Source organism: Thunnus maccoyii, chromosome 22 (genome assembly GCF_910596095.1).
Source record: "Thunnus maccoyii chromosome 22, fThuMac1.1, whole genome shotgun sequence".
In the NCBI taxonomy this organism is placed as follows: Eukaryota; Metazoa; Chordata; class Actinopteri; order Scombriformes; family Scombridae; genus Thunnus; species Thunnus maccoyii.
In genome coordinates, this window is record NC_056554.1 from 11,759,686 (window position 1) to 11,777,289 (window position 17,604).

Genomic DNA, 17,604 nt, shown 5'->3' on the forward strand with positions numbered 1-17,604 from the left:
AATTAATCACCACCTATATTGATGATCAAATAATCTTTTTGAATCATTTTCTTGAGAAAAAATGTCAAAATTATCTGGTTTCAGATTCTTAAATACAAATATTTCCTTGTTTATTTAGTCTTCTGTGATAGCAAATTAAATATCTTTGGGTCACGGACTGTTGGTTGGGACCAAGCAAAAGTTGAGAACATCACCATAGCATTTGGGAAACAGTCAACCTTTTTATGCCTTTTAATGACATTTTCTAGACCAAACAACTAGTGGATTAATCGAGAAAATAATTGATAGATTACAGTAATCGATAATGAAAATAGTTTACAGTAAGCATTCTCAAAGTTAGAAACTGAAAGTCTTGTCAATATTACAATAAGTAATTAAAGCAAATTGAAATTTCATCAGCCATGTGTACAAAATTAAAATTAAAACAGGGATGATCTTTCCATTATTCAAATAAATGCAAACTGAAAGATATATTTCTATTTTATGTCTAATTGAGATGACATATTCAAATTTAATGATCTGTTTCCATTTTCACTCTCACGTATAGGGACAGTAACACATTTTCTGCCATTGAAAATGAATGTCAAATCTGTTTCACATTCAATTTCATTACAATAATGGAAGTATTATACTTTGCATTTCAATTTGATTGAGTAAATCTAATACTGACAGTGTTTGAAATGTGACACAGTACGATTATTAAAAATGGATGTTTGATTGATTAATGGAGCTATATTAGAAAAATAGCAGCATCATGAAGACCAAAGATGTTTCAGTCGTAAGTTCAATCTTCTTGAGATCAGATGAAAAAAACATTGCAAAACATTTTCTCTTAATATTTAAATACATTCATTCTATTATATCAGAGTCTGTACGCAGGCTCTACTTTTCTTGTCAAATGTTATCTTCCAGTAGCCTAGCACCTACAAGCGATGCATGAATAATTGCGCTCTTATCTCATTGCCATGGAAGTTTCCAATAAAGCTCCCAGTTCATAAACATTGTGCGGATTCAGACAGCTATGTCTAGTCACCATCGCTCATTTTCACCAGTGATAACTCACTTACTTACTCACACTTTTACTTTCGCTCTCATCAGCAGGAAGCCATATGGTCGAGAGCTGAATCTTCCCACCTATTAAAATGTGTCAGAAATATTTCATATATATTACGCAAGCAGAATAAAAATGTATCTTCTGAACCTAGTTTGACTGTGCACCACATGTAGATCTTTTCCCCATCCTTCCCTGCCATATTGATTCTGTCATATCCACGATGTGGTAGCAGCATCGAGCTGTAAGAGGAGAGGAAAACCCTCCAAGTGATTTTGTGTGTGTGTTTTTCCTTTATGGTTCTTGTCTGATGATGATCATGGCTGACCCTGGGGGCGTTAAGCGTGCCGAACCTTCACTCCATTACTCCACTTCAATGCAGCCCACACATTTCAAGCACAGAGTTGAATGGAGAGGGGGCTCTCTAAGCACTAAACCTTCCACTGAGCTGGCTGACCTGTGGCAGATTTCTCTCATCTCCCAAGGCCTTCCTGGAATACACACTGGGCTTGACTAATTACTCTTAAAAACAAGTGGGATGTGGGTGGTTTGTAATTGGCAAGTGTCAGCATCCAGTGAAAGATCACTCGTCTTGAGGGCATGTGTGTCTGAGCCTCCCATTCATGTAGTCTCCACAGCCTGCTGATTTATGCTGCTGCACTTCCCCACTGTTTTATTCTGCACGCTGTGAAATTGTTTAAATCCAGGATTTTTTTGTTATGATGAAAAAAATAATACAGAGATTCAGCTTCAAAAATCTTGTACATGAATAAGCACATTTTTAATTACAATTACAGCCTGTGTTGCACCTACGAATCACACCGGACTGAGAATTAACATATTTTTTTAAAGAAACAGGAGGATGGCTTTATTCTCAAAGAATAAATGAAAACAAACAGTGATTTTACTGGTCTTCAGTAGCTTTACTCTGGGTGTACCTGCCAACTGACGAACACGACGCAAGCCCACAGCTTATATATCCACAACTGCTCTTGTGCCTTTACACAAATCAGAAATGCATTAAATTGAATATCTTTAAAGATACAAAATAAATTGAATATACTTTATATAAAATAACACATAGCTACGAGCGAGTGGGCAAATACACATAAATACCCTATATGCCACACCTGCTACAAACAGGTATTCAGATGCTGCACACAGGCAGAAAAAGGAGAAAGAGGAAATGCTTTTGCAGTTGTTTGAACTCGTAGCTACAAATTGGCCCGCCAGCATGCCCAAGCAACGTGGAAAACAAGCTCAACATTGAGCCGTGGTGTGATCTGGAAGTGAGTGGGTGGGATGCCATACATTGCAAGTGGCATATCCACTGACAGGAGGCAGCAAGAATAAGGCCACTCAGTTTGCAATTAGCATTCAGCAGTAGCCACATAGCTAGTAATTACATTGCACCATGTTAGGGAAAACTGGACATTTCGTCTGTTTTTTTTCTGGAAAAGGAATGATAATTATTTCGTGAATCAGAAAGTGATGTATCCAACTGAAGATATTTTAGTTGGAGAACCTGCTCAGTAACTCAACAACACATCTCCTTTGGGAGCTTCTTTGTTTGCTCTGGGTAGAAGTTGTTTTACTTGGTATGACAAGGACTGGTATCGACGTTCACTGAAATCTGCTGCCTGAGAATGTGGGACACAATCCATAGAAAATGCAAAATCTGTTTCCCCACTGCACAGTGACGCAGGAGCCGAGACCTGTGGTTTCAGTCAGCGCTTGGTTCTTCGCTCTCAATAAAGGCGTGCGTCCGATACCCTTTTCTGGGGAGGTGTAATTACAGCGCATTCAGGATGATTATGCAGGGATACAAGATGTCAGGCAAATAATAAAGGAGATTTCACTTTAGCTGTCACATGTCATGTTGCTGAATGACAAAGGAAAACATAAAAAGAAGGAGAACCACGCTTTGAAAAGATGAGATACGCCAAGTACATCAAGAGCGACCTTAAACTTTTAAAGGGAAAGATATTGGAAATGGAATTATGAACTGTCACGGGCTAAAGTAGTAAGTCATTTCCTTTTCCCCCTTGGCCATTCATGGCCTTTGCAGTGACTCTAATATTAGAAAATATTACTGCAAGAATTATTTTCTGACATTCAAATGTTATTGCTTCCACCACAATGTGTGTGTTGCTGCTCCCTTGTTCATTTGGATAGTTGACAAGTGTGACAGATAGAAAAAGAAAAGCCTTGCTGTGTTTTTTTGTTGTTGTTTTTAGCCAGTAACCCTGCACTGTCCTATTGGCCTAACTCTCTGCAGCTTCTTGGACAGACCATAAATGTATCAATAATTGAGTGTCTCACTAAAAAGGGTTGGGTGTGGGGGCATTAAAAATTTTATGGCTTGTCATTATGCCCCCTTCTAACCCCATCGCACCTCACCTCCCACTTTTTTTTCTTCTCTTTTTCCCTCAGCAATGTCTCTCTTCCTCTCCAGCAGGAAGCGCTGCGATATGGAGACATCTCTCAGGAGCAAAGTATTCCCATCAGCTGCTGAAAGTCCACAAGGAGGCAATGTGCATAAAACAAAGTTGACTTTAGAGTGTTGTGATAAGATTTTGAGATCAATACAGTTTGATTCTAATTCAAATATGGAGTTTGCATTGTCTCTATGTGTCTGTGTGGGTTTCCTTCAGTGGTGGAAGAAGTACTCAGATACTTTACTTAAGTAGCAATATCACAATATAAAAATACTCGATTACAAGTGAAGATCCTACATTTAAAATATGACTCAGCTAAAAGTATCATCAGTAAAATGTATTTATAGATGAGCAGGGTGTACCCAGCCTCTCACCCAATGTGTGCTGGGATAGCCTTCATCTTACTGCCACCCTGCAAAGGATAAGCAGGTATAGATAATGGATGGATGGATAGAAAATTCAAACATGCATTGAATGCAATGTAAAGTTAGATTTTATATATGACTAAATGTTAAGTAGGTTAAAACCTGAACAAAAACACTCATAAGTTGGTCAGTAGTTAGTAGAACTAGTTTCATAATCAAAGGCAAATAAACCTCTTTTCATATGTTTCCAAAAGCCTACTTTAACACGGCCTCATAATACATACAAATACAATAAATGAAGCAAATTGGGATCAGAAGTGTTCATGTAGCTGAACTAATTATGTAAATACTTGAGTGCTGGTACATCAACAAGTCAAGCGTGAGTAATACAATGTTGTGTCTAGACACAGCATTTAGATTTTTTTCTCCTTTATTTTTTTAAGGGGGGGGCAGATTGGTTGGTCAGACAATCAATAATTTATAGTTGTTTTTCCATTTTCTCTTGCTCTCTCTCTCTTTTTTTTTTTTTTTTTGATGCAGGGTTTCCAAGCTGGCAAATAAGCAGCGCCAAAAGTCTTTCTGCACATGTGTCATCATCATTGTGTTAGGGAACTGTGTGAAAACACACAGCCATGACTCACTCCCATGTTGTCCACACTGCTGAAATTAGGTTGTGAATCGTTGTTCTTCTGTCATAATTTGTTATTGGTACAAAATGTTCCGCACATACTCAGATCACTGAGTTTCCTCCTCTTTTGAGTTGTTTGAGGCGTAACAGACCGGCTCGTGGCCAGTCCCTTCCCGCTGACCCGTCTTGACAGGAGGCCATTTTGTTTCTCTTGGTACGTGTCAACTTCTTCTATTTTTTTGCACTTCACGGTTTCTCTGTGTGTATGCTGTGACATGGTGGTCCTTGCATGTTCACTGGAGCATAAAATTCTGTCGTTACAGACAGCAGGACTCTGGTACAGTACCTGGTGTTTGACAGCCTCTCACACTGTCTCTGCATTTGATGACAGTGCTTTCGTGCCAGCCGCTGGTTTTTGGTATTTCACCACGCATACAGATTGTGACTGCACGCCTCTTAGCAGAACCCCCCCAAGGAAAACTGTCAAATGTGCAGTTTGTAAAGTGAGACTTACAAACTCTCCTACAACACTCAGATTGCATATATTTTGGTGGTGGCCCTATACATATTTGGAGGTGGAGGATTCTTATGTATTCATACTCTCCCCACCCACAGAGACTTTTGTTTTAAACTGCGGGGGCGGCGCCTCCCTGGGCTCGCACTGCGGTTCCAGTTACCTCCAGAAACAGCCCTGGTAGTGTAGTGAGTCAGTGGGTCAGGGGGATTCACCCAGCAGCCTGTCATGCCACAGCTTCCAATTACTTGTCTTGCACCCACCCAACCCTCTTCTCATGAAGCTTTGTTTTACCAGCACCATTCCCTGAAACATATCTCAGCTACACCAAACCTGTCAGTGGAAGGGCTTTTAGGAAAGCGAGCCCACTTTGCCCTTCCTCTTTCTCTTCTACTTCTTTCCTCCCCCTCTGCCTCATTCCCAGAATCCTCCCTTCTTCCTACACTGCCTGTGTGTTATGCTTCTGTTCTAATGAGAGGCAGGGATCAGCAAGGCAGACCCCTGCAGTTTGACAGAGCTACCTGTTGTGCCTCCACATTTCTTTCTCCATACCTCGCTCTCTCTCTCTCTTTTCCTCTCACACACACTCTCTCTCTCTTTCTGTCTCCCTCTATCTCTCTCGCTCTCTTTCCCTTAACACCAGAGCTGTCGACTCCTGGCAGTTTGATTCTAAACTGTTCCCCCGTGTCGGGAGTAGCTGCCATGACAGAGAATAAAACGAGTGAAATGTAGAGTTTGTAGTGAACAATGTGAGGATTGGCTTCCTCTCTGCATGGTGTGTGGAGGGCCAGAGTAGGTATTCTTTTTTCCTATTCAGTCTTAGAGGGATTCTTTGTATTTTGTGGATTTCTGTGACAGAAATAGTTCAAGATTTCCAGAAATGCGCTTATTTGCTTTCTTTCGAAGAGTAAGTCTAGAGCAGTGGTTGCAAACCTTTTTGGCCTGTGAACCCTTAAAATAAAGCAAAGTCTGCCTGGGACCCCTCCTCACATGTTGCATTGTCAACCAGTTAAGTTACTGATAATTGTCTTGATTCATCAGTTAATCATTTTGTCCATAAAATGTCAGAAAATAGTGAAAAATATCTGTTAAAGTTCCCCACAGTCCAAGGTTACATCTTCAAATGTCTGGTTTTGTCTGACTAACAGCCCAAAACCCAAAGATATTCAGTTTATCATTATATCAGACAAAGAAAAGCAATAAATCATCACATTTGAGAAGCTTTAAAAATGACTAAAACGATTATTCAATTATCAGAACAGTTGCTGATGAATCTTTTGTCCATGGAATAAATGATGAATCGACTAACCTTGCACCTTTAGAAAGAAGGCTTTGTTTAATTTGAGGAACTTTGACAGGATTGAGGAAGTAAAATACAAAAATCCACAAGAAATGAAGCAAAAATGAGAAGAAAGCTTGAAAAAAAATCACAGTTTTGTACGTCCAAAATACGTACCAAACCTGGCAATCTCACTATGATGACAACACTTCAGGATACTGCACACAATCACTTAACTGCTATGTTGCCCTTTCTGTTGGATAAAGACAGAAAAGAGATACAAAATGTTAAAGTGAGTTTTAGAGGTGTTGGTAGGTGTATTTTTTCACTTTAGACACAGCCAGGCTAGCTGTTTCCATCTACCTCCTTTCTTTATGCTAACCCAGGCTAAACACTTCTCTCTCCAGCTCCAATACTTAACACATGAGACATGTGACATCAGATTGTTATTGATCCTCTCATCTCACTCTCTGTATGAAAGTAAAAAAATGGTATTTCCCAACATGCTGAGCTATCCCTGTGAGTGTATTAAAGGATAGCGTTAACAAAATGTACCCTGGTTGCATAGTGGAAAGAGAAGAAAAAGTAGCAGGCAGCAAACAGAACATGGGTTGTATGTTGCCCAAGATTTGCCTGTTGGATCTGTCTTGTGTGAAATTCAGAAATGTCAACTCCATAGTGAGAATTCCTAAAGTAGCATGAAATGCAAACAAACTGCAGAATAACACCCACCCCCACTGCCTCAACACTTCACTCACACATCACTGAGATTACAATCCACTCTGCAAACTGTGTTGCACGTGCACAATTGTGCTTTAAGTCATGCAGGTATAGCCAAGAAAAAAGAAAGAAAACCTAGCTTTAACTTAAAAAAAAAAAAAAAAATAGGGGTTTTAGCCTTACCAACAGTTACTATGGCAGCCATGTAATGAGTGACAGCAAGAGCTTTTGAGCAACCACCAACATGATGCACTATTTCAGTCTATTAATGTCGATCTACAAATAAGAACCTTGATGCATGCAATCATACAGTAGGTTTATGAGGGAAGTGTTTGAACAGCCTCTTTTGAATAGTTGTAAACTTTAACTATCTTTCATACAGTGTATAATATAGTTTTTGCATTCATGACAATATCCTAAAATAAGACAGCAGACGTGTAAACGGTGGCCCAACTGCACAGCATCATGTTTTACCTAATTGCTCTCAATGGTGCCCTTGGCAAGTTCTTCTTTTGAGATATTGTCACAAATGATTGTTTTCTTTCAATCAAAATACTTCTAATTTAATGAACAAAATAAGAGCTGTGAGAGTTAATTAGACTTATGAAATTGATTTCAATTCAAAGTGAAATGGCACTTTGTCCTTTCTGGAACTGGGTTTATTTATTCTCTCTTCTTTTATGTTGCTTAGTTTTGGGATTTGCAAAATGGAGAAAGAGGAAGAGGAGAAAGAGAGACAGTGAGAAAGAAAGACTGACCTCTCAGGCTCCCACTGTTCAGCTCATACACCACTGTCAAGTAGGTCAATACGACAGGCTTGACTGATTTCTCCTCTGTAGTGTTTTTGTTCAGGCTCTCGCTGAGTAGGTGTCATGGTGGATTCACCTGTTTGATAAAGCTTACACAAATTCAGAGTGAACTGCATGTCTGATCTTGTGTGGAGAGACCTCTGCGGCTTGTTTGGCCAATGAATTTGGTTATTCATTTTCCTAGAAAAACAAATCACAAAAAAAACTTTAAACACCATAATAAAGTTCATCTAAAGTTCATCAAATGCCACGGGACATAAGATGATCTTTAAGCTTGGATGCTTTTTTTAGGGACAGATAATCTCCATGGGGACCAGCTGAGCCATTCTTATGGAAGTCATCCTCTCTCACAATTGTACGTTTTTGCAAAACGTTGAGCATAATGACTTGTACCCTCCACTTCACGAGCCCTCTTCCTGCACACTCGGCTGCTTCAAAAAGACCACATCTGACTCATAATAGACCTCATTAGACTTGTATTGAATAAGCTCTGAGCCAGCGTAACTTAGCCTCACTGTTAGCTGCTTTTTGCCTCTGTGTGTATGTTCCATTAGAGAATTAAAGATTAATTGCCAAATTTCTCCGGTTAAAAGCATTGATTAATTACAGTGAGAATCACTGGTGGATTCAGAAGATTAATGTCGTGAGATTTGCCCCTTTAGATAGCTATTGATTTTGATTTGCTCAAAAATGCCTGTCTTCTGCTCCCAAGAGGACATAGTCTGTATAAAGCACCCAGCTGTAAATTACACTTTGTAAGGCAAAGCTTAAAATATGGAGCGTTGTGAATTAAGATTCACTTAATTGGGCAGCAAGTGGTTGTACCAAAGAGGTAACCAATGGCAACAAAGGATCAAATACTATTAAGCACAGTCAGATTAAATGAAGCCTTTGTTACCTTTTTGAATCAAGACACTGTCTTGTTTCTACAACATTCAGTCAAGTCTGTTCCCTTTACAGGTTCAGCTTATGTTGTATGCCTACGAATGATGCACAGTATAGAGCAGTACAGGCAAAGAAGAAGACAATTGTCTTTTTGTGGTTGTCACATTTTTACTGTTCAATCTCAGTCTCAGTCACAACAAATCAGAGCGACTGAAGCATTTCGTCTGTTGGAGACAGTGGGTTCTTTATTATTTGTGTGCCGCTGGGAGGTAGTCTTCCAAACACGGGATTATGCCCATTGTGATCTGCCTAAGCACAACGTATTAGCCATATTTTCATGAAATCGCATGAAAGCCACTTTGAAACGTAGGATGCTTCTGATATGCCTGTGTCAGGGGAACAGGCGTCATATCTGGGAGCGCGTGATCTCAGATTCAATTATGGTTCCAAAAATCCCAGATTGTAGTGCTTTGAAATGGAAAAGGAGTAATTCACGAGACCTATGTGTGATCTGCAGAAAAAGAGTTGTATCAAAAGGATTTGCGATGCCAGTCTCTGTAGAATATTCATCCATTTTTTTCCACTGCAAGAGCAGGTATAGTTAACATTGCATGAGAATGGGGGATAGATATGAGAGCATACATGAGACTGTGTCGATGGAAAATTGCAAATACACATCTCCTCCAAGTGTAAAATCAGAGGAAAAGCTTGTATTTGGATGCCTTTGGCACTGGGCTCAACATGACTGAGGTAGACTGGGTGGTTAAGACTCTAACAAATATCTTCTTTCTTTTCTGTCTTCATAGATTTTTCTTCTGTGGCAGTGCTTGAATATAATCCTATATAATATAAAAATGCCTCTGTCTTTTTTTCCATGGCTCTGACTTGCCTGTAAGTTTAAAGTGGATGTCTGCGAGACCCACCATCCCAAACCTGTTGAACTCAATCAATGGAGCTAAGATGGACCATTGGTTGCAGGTCACGTAAGCTATGTTGGGGGAATGTTTGTCTCTGTGATTGAACTGTCCCCTGGGTCTACGTTAATTGAGCTCCCTGTAATCACACGCAGGCACATATGATCAGTGTCTGCAGCCCTGGAAAAGGTGGTTGAGATTATCTGCTCGCGCGGTTGTTCCATTTTGAAACTGAAATAGAAATAGATTTTTTTTCTGTCTTCTTTCACATTTTGATGGACACCTAAAGACCTCTGACTCACCAAGCTCCTCACAAACATGTGCTCTATGACGCACCCCTGAAACTATTTGATAAGTTTTCAGTGGAAGTGTGTCAAGTGCCTTGCTATATGGTATGGCTTTATGGATGGCAATATTGGCGGCCCAGCTTAAAAAAATCTCAAAAACTGCATGATGGATTAGTAAGAAATCTTATGCAGACATTCATGGTCCCCACAGGATGAATCCTAATGACTTTAGTGAACCCCTGACATTTTATCTAGAGTCACCAGCAGGTTTGCCTCAATTCAAGCCTCAATTCAAGGGCAAATTTACATTGACTTTATATGCAGTCATGATGCATCTAAAATTTGCTCGATGTAAGATAAATTTATTTCTTTTATATCTCTTGAAGCCCAACTGAAATTAAATGTTGTTTTGCTGCTACTGAATATGAAAACAAACATTTCTGATATTGCCCCAAAGACCTTTTTTTCTTCATTTTGATGATAGAAACACTGTTAACACTATATTTAAAAACACTATTTTTGAATACAAAAAGGAATAACTAAATGTGATTTCAGTTAGACTTTAGAAGTATATTCAACATGGACACCAGTGTAAGTAATCTAATTTACCATCCTGTACAGTTACTGTATATGTTTGGGATCTGGATGTCTTTTTGGGATAAGTCATCTTTTTGGTGTTTTACAGTAAAACTCAACTTGGGAAAGATAATGAGATACGCTTTCCTTTTTTCAGTCTTTTCTCAGTTACTTTGAGTTCAGCACCTATTGAAATCTCTCTAACTTCTACTTTATGTGAATGAAGGGATATAAACGTATCAGGTATTCTCAACAAGGCCTTGGACCAAAGTACCTCTAAACGAGTGAACAAGTCCTCTTTGTCCTCCATGGATGCATTTCCAATCACATCACAATAAATCTCTCTGCAATAATAAATGAGATACATGCTCAATTCATCTTCCCAGTAAAGCTGGGCTGTCTAATTTGTACAAATATTTCTTTGGGTGGAAGCAATTAACTGTAGTGATGCACTAATGTGACACCGCAGAGCTGAATCATACCTCAAATGGTGAACCAAAATAGGATCCAACGTGTTTCTCTTTAGTTAAATTCATTAGGGCGGAGAAGCCATTATCTCAGCAAACTGCCATGGCTGAATAATTAATCATCCCATCACTTGTTTGTTTGACCCGAATGTACAACATTTATCTTTCACTCTTTGCCTCCTAATGAAATCCTTTCTTTAATTTGAGAAAAATGTTGGCTCTTCGTGTTTTGTCCAACAAAGTCCTCGCTGACTCTTGATTAGACTAATGCATAATAAATTGCAATTATGTAGCTCTTTGGGAATGCAAGGTCAGGAACACTTTGAGATATATGAAGAGGCTTTTTTTGATTTCTGAGATGTGACCACACAATTCTTTGTCTAAAACAAACACATTGTCACCTTTGGGTGTTTCTAGTTAATCTGTAACTTTAACGTTTACTTGATCCTGCTTGTAGGTGCAGTGGTGCAATTAGGACTTGGATGCTGACCTCAAGTGACACATGTTACTCAGATATTTCATCAGCTTGATTGTTGTCTTCCACAGTATTAAAGTGAATGGTACATGTGAGAGCCCATGGCCAGCTGTTTAAAGCTCCTATGAGGATACTAACAGTCACATGAAGTGGGACAGTTATTTTATTTCACAGCAAACATCATATCCTCTTTGTAGGGTGAATACTTTTCAATTTAATTCCTGAGGAGGATCACAAGTTCATATGAGTCCTTTACGCAGCTGTGGCTTGATCCTTTCAGAACTACTTGGATAGTTATCTGCCTCTCATATTAGAAACAAAATGCTATGATATATATATATATATATATTTGTTACTTTTTGAAAAGCTGACATTTTGGACCTACAGTAGAAGGTTTTCATGTGGCAATAACCAAAACACCACAACAATGGCAGGTGACGGTGGAAATAGATTTCAGCTGACAATAACCACAACTAATCATGCATGTATCCGCAGTACAATGGAGTGCTTTCAAGCCATAAAAAAAAGTAAAACACCCTCTGTGCTCTGATATGTCCCTCATTTTCCTGGATTGATTTTTTACTGTAATTGATTAGTGAGTCAAATGATACAAGGACGGACTGTGCAGTATGTGGCAGGTAAACACTGGTTTTAAAAGCGCAAGTTGCAAATTGACCTGTGTTTTTGTTAGCTGGGTTGGCAGTTGCAAATGAATTGTTTTTCAAAGGACTGTGCTATTCATTAGTGTAGTGAAAAAGAACAGTTTATGGAGCTTAAAGAAATGCAGTAATATGAAATAAATTAGCTCACGAATAACTTTCCATTGCTCAAAAACCTGACCCTTGTGTGTTCATTGCTAAGTGCACTATGATGCTCTTGATGAAGCTGTGTCATCAATTAAGACATAATGCACTAAAGCATCACATTCTAATGGTGTTATAATGAGCATGCATTACAGAAAACTACCGGAGACACAGAAGAAAACTATACGGCTGATCAGCGAGCTAATCAAAGAGCTGATTTCCTCAAAAGTCAGTGTATTTCTTGTGTAAAGACTTGCGCCAGAGGCTGAAGGCAGAGACAATTGGCTTTCAATCAGAGAGCAGCTCAGAAACTCCCTCTTCTTCTCAGACATTTGGATTTAAAAGGGAGCCAAAGATCAAATTGCACTTAAGAGACAAAGTGTGAGCAGTCTAGAGCCGCTGTTTAATGATGCCCTTTGTTTGTTTTCTGGGAAATTCACTTTCTAATCTCCTGGACTCTGTGAAGGCTTGCCAGGGAGTGGTGCCACATAAAACCCCTTGATTTCTTATTTTATCTGTGGACAACCAAATCGATCGTCGTCTCCCCTGCACCTGCTCCCCTCCCCTCCCCCCCCCTACCCCTGCACCCCAAAGAGACAGGTCCATGCTGTCCATCCTGCTCTCCAATCAGACTATTAAGACCAGGCTATTTCAGGGGAGAATGAGACACTGGGTGGTCAAGCTCTCCTCAGTGTCTCCCAGAGACAAGTGTGCGAAAAAAAAAAGCATTGAAATTTCCCAGGATCTTGACACATCTAATTGAGATTTCATGCCCTATTTTCTCAGAGATCCAAAACCTTGCTCTGTTCTACCGCAAGCAGTATTTCCCCAAGGATCAAGATGAGAGAAATTGTTTTCAGGTTTTATTTGGTTTTTGTTGCTTTAAGGGCTTTTTCTTTAATCACGCAAGAGCAGCTTTTCAATAAAAGTGCCTTTTTTTTTTTTGTTCAGTAGATAAAGTGACTGCAGTTGATTTGGTTTGTTTGAAAGGTAGTGAAAAAAAATGAATTCCAATAAACTATCTGTTTCTTTCATCAGAATAATTCATTTGACTGCATGCATAGATTTGTCAAGGTTTGTTGCCAAAAAAAAAAAAAAAAGTAATAGTTTTCACAGCTGTGCTCTCATCCTCATTCTTTTTTATTCTCCTGACCATCACAGAAAGCCTTCAGCTGTTCTTGGCTGTCAGTCAAAGTATTTGACAAAGGGCTTAAAAAGTGATAATGCTTCTTTCAGTCTTCTTGACCTTGAATATCAGATCTAAGGACATCTATCATATTCTAAAAATCCCATTGTCTATATCTGTCTCTTTTGTCTCCAAGGTCTGGTTAATAATTTGAACTGGTCAAAAATGTAATCTGTACTGTAAGTGCTCTTTAATTTCCTTTTGAATGGAACAAATACACATGACAAAAACCCAATTTACTTGCAAATAAACCCAAAAGTAGTCTTCTTTTTGGCATGAGAGCATGTAAAAGCGTTTAACACACATTTGTACTTCAAATTGATTCTAATTCATTCTCAATAAAGCCCATTTATCCATATCTCATACTGAACAGTCCCATATCAAATTGTCTAAGTGTACCATATGCTACTATGTTACACTGTCATTTTTGTCTCTACGGTGCTCTCGCAATGACATCACCCAGTCTTGCATTACATAGCCCTAACAGTCACAGTGGGAGCTCTGCTTCCCAGCAGGACCCATATTGGATGGTCTCCAATCAATGACATCATGCACTAGCATCACCCTCAAATACCATGGGGAAATACACAAAAAGGGGCAGTGATCTCAGCCCCCTAAGGCTTTTATCTCCTAAAGCAGGTGACATGACAGCAAGACATTAGCATCAAAAGAGGCAAGAGCAAAGACATTAAGTGATTCTTCTGGGTTTTAGATTTAATGTTTTCTTTTTGTTTGTTCTTTTTTGTGTGTGTTTCGCATCTTTAATGTTTAAAGTGTCAAAGAATCTAGACTAAGTTACCATGAATGAAACATTTTTGCTTGTAAGACATGCTGAAGGCTGTGTTAGGCAACCTGGGAACTCATGAACCATGATCATGAAGTACGGTAGCTCAAAGTAGCGCATACATGAATACATATGAATTTTCCCAAAGCTGCTAGATATCTGTAGAATTTGACCTCTCATAGCTAGTGAGTGCTTCTGTTAAAGTACAGAACGATATATGTATTTTTTCTTCATATGCTAGGATTTATGTACAGTCTCCATTTGAATAGCAATTTTATGAAACCCCTGAAATAAGTGGAGCCCTAATCCTTTCTTTGCAATGTATAAAAAGGGTTTTTTTTTGCTTGTTTTCTTTTAGAATTCACAATCCTCAATTTTTCATATAACTAACGACAATGAAATCAACATGTATGAAGCTGCATTGTTCTCACTGAAAGCTGGAAATCACAGAGATAATCCTGGAATGTCACAATAGAGTTCATATTTTAGCTTTGCCACACAGAATTTGAACCTCATTGCGGTACAAGAAATCAGATTTTACATCCCAAATATATTATAAATTCAAGGATTACTTTGCTACGGTCTAGTTTTAAAAGGAAGGGTCCACAACGCCCACATTGTACTAAATAAACTAGGAGTGCAACATGTAAATTCTCCAAAAAATGTCCCTCTCATTTTCAGAAACTGTTATGCTTAGACATGTTTAAGTTAAGACGTAATTTGCCCCCGAAGAGAACCTCTGACATAATTCTTGACATGAAAATCTGTAATGTCTAATTTCCATTTTCCTCTCTGCACCTCTTCCTGGTCAAAGCAATCCTTGGGCTAGTAAAGAAACAGGCACTTTTAAAGAGAAATTTTACAGCAGTTTTGCTTATTACCCTTTTTTTTCTGCCTTTCAGGAGGCACTTCTCGACATATTTTTTTGTCCAGCCCCAGCAGGGAGCATTAATAATCACCTCAATGCAACACTGAGACCATTGTTACACAAGAGGCTCCAGTTCAGGGAGCCTTAATGTCTCAAAGGAACCACTATTGACATCTTAGTCCTTCTGCAAGAATCCATACAGAGACAAGAATGCCTGTGTCTGATAAAATGTCCCGTCAGCCTTGCAGGTTGCCAGTAAGTGTGCGAGTAGGTCAAGAGCACTCACCCTTGACATTTAATAGCACGAGGTGGGACCCAATGGATCAGTCATACAGATTATCAATGAGCAGAAAGAAGATGAGAGGATCCAAATGGAGAGGGGGCTTGGGAATATTTTATGACTTGCAACAGGTCAGTACTTGGGCACTGACTTGGCCCAGCAGGGGGTGCTGTTTTGTTGCCTCATCAGTTAATCATGTGGTCTTCTCTGACAGAGAGTATACACATTTTTATCAATAAAATACATTTTTCATCACCATACTTATATATAGTTCGTAGTCATTAATTTTCATTCAGGGTTTTCTGTAGGCTGCCATTTGGATGTTTCCTTAAAGATTACCTACAGATCACAAGAGGCACACGTCTGTCATATTTTGTTGTTTATGTAACACTGAGGCTGAAACAGCACCTCATATTATGCTAAGTGTCTAATTACTGAAAGATACTCCCTGCCAATACTTTTCCAAATGGTCTCAGGCTTTGGTGCCTCACATTACAACTCTGGATTACGTTAATGACCCGGCATTGACCTGCATTCCCTCTAAAACGGTGTACATATTACACATTTGTTCATATTGTGGCCCTGAAATATAGACGGCTATATGATCCCCAGTCAAGTTTGGATACTAGCACTTTCCCTCCATTAGAGTTATATTGTTTTACAGTAAAGTGTCCCCCACTGAATCTTTTTTTCCATCTTTTAGCCCACAGCCAGTAAGTACAACATAACATATAATCCTTGATGAATGTTGGATCCTTGTATCTAAAATCTCTTTGTATTATTGACCTTTACCTCGGATGAAATTATAATATTATTGTTCAAACCAGATCAAATGTACCTAATTCTTGCACTGGGTTTTCATGTGTTTCTGTAAGTAATGTTCCAATGTATTTTTTTTTTTCAAGCATTAGATATATCATTCTTCTTTTTCTCTTTTCACAAAGGTATGCCTTTAAGGCCACACCCCTCAGACAGCTAATCATGGGTGTGGTCAGGAAACTGTTTGCCACATCAAACAGGCTCCAGGTGAATATTAGAAAGGGAAGTTCAGCTCATGTGAGCACACACACACACACACTAAAATGGGTTTAAACTTACAAAACAAAGGCTGCTGCTGTAACAAAGATCATTGCTACTGCTGGTGAGAAAAGGAAGAAAAGGTTAAAAGCTGCAGGTTGAATATTTTATCCAGATGGGGGAGCAGCAATGTGCTAACCATGCTATTGTCATTTCCACAGGAAAAGGAAGAAGAAGAGGAAGAAGGCAGTAAACTGTTTGTTAAGTTCATCACTACGAAGAGTATTTAAGCCTCTTGAACCTGCTAAATCACTTTTCATTTGATTTATGTGTGCTGTATTCGTGTGATGCATTCTAGCTGTTACTAAAAGTTAGCAGTGTTGGATTTTCTGTACTCCCAATTTTATTTTTCCAGCCAGAGGGTGCTTGTAACTAGCAAAGTCAAATATGTCCATTCTCCCACACTGTGTTTTGCTTCTTTGTTTACCAAGATGGTTTTTTTTTAACTGCTCCATGGGTATGGTGTAGCTGGCCAGGAGCATGCTGTGAGGGCCTGACAGGAAGATGGTGCTGGACCAAAGCTACAGGAGGCTGGTAAGATTTTCTAATGATTGTTGCCTTGGCTGCCATGCAAGGAAATCTCCTGAATAGCAGAAATATTTAATATGCCAGTGTTCAGAAAGTTTTGTATTTGTTCAACACCAAGCCAAAATTATTGATTGCAAGGCTGTGTGTTACTATGTCTCTGGGTGTTTAACTTCATGTAAGTCAGACTTTAATAAGTAGCGCAGCAGCATCTGAAGTGGAACAGTTGATTTGTCAGTTTGTTGAGATGACAAGAAAAAAATTGCTCAGCAGCCCCTTTTTATTATGTGTTAATTTGCTGCCTCTGTAGTTTTCATGTCCAATTGTGTTGATGGAAACAAGGCAGACAGAAAGTACTGGTGCCCTTACATTTTCCTGATTTATCCTGATTTATTGACCCTTCCTTGTGCCTGATCTTTTAAATATAATCTACCTAACTGAGTAAGTCTTTCTGACATTCTTTTGAGACACACTTTCACAAATCACCATTTAAAAATAGGGGCAATGGGTCCATGTTCTCTTTCATTTTAAGAATTCTCATATGCTATCTAAATGCTAATGATCTAATTGATATTTGTGGGCATGAATAACTTCCCCAAAGCCAGAAACCAGAGCAGTAAGACTTAAACATGTGCTGTCATCAAGATGTAAAGCCTGGAAATACCTTTTTAGA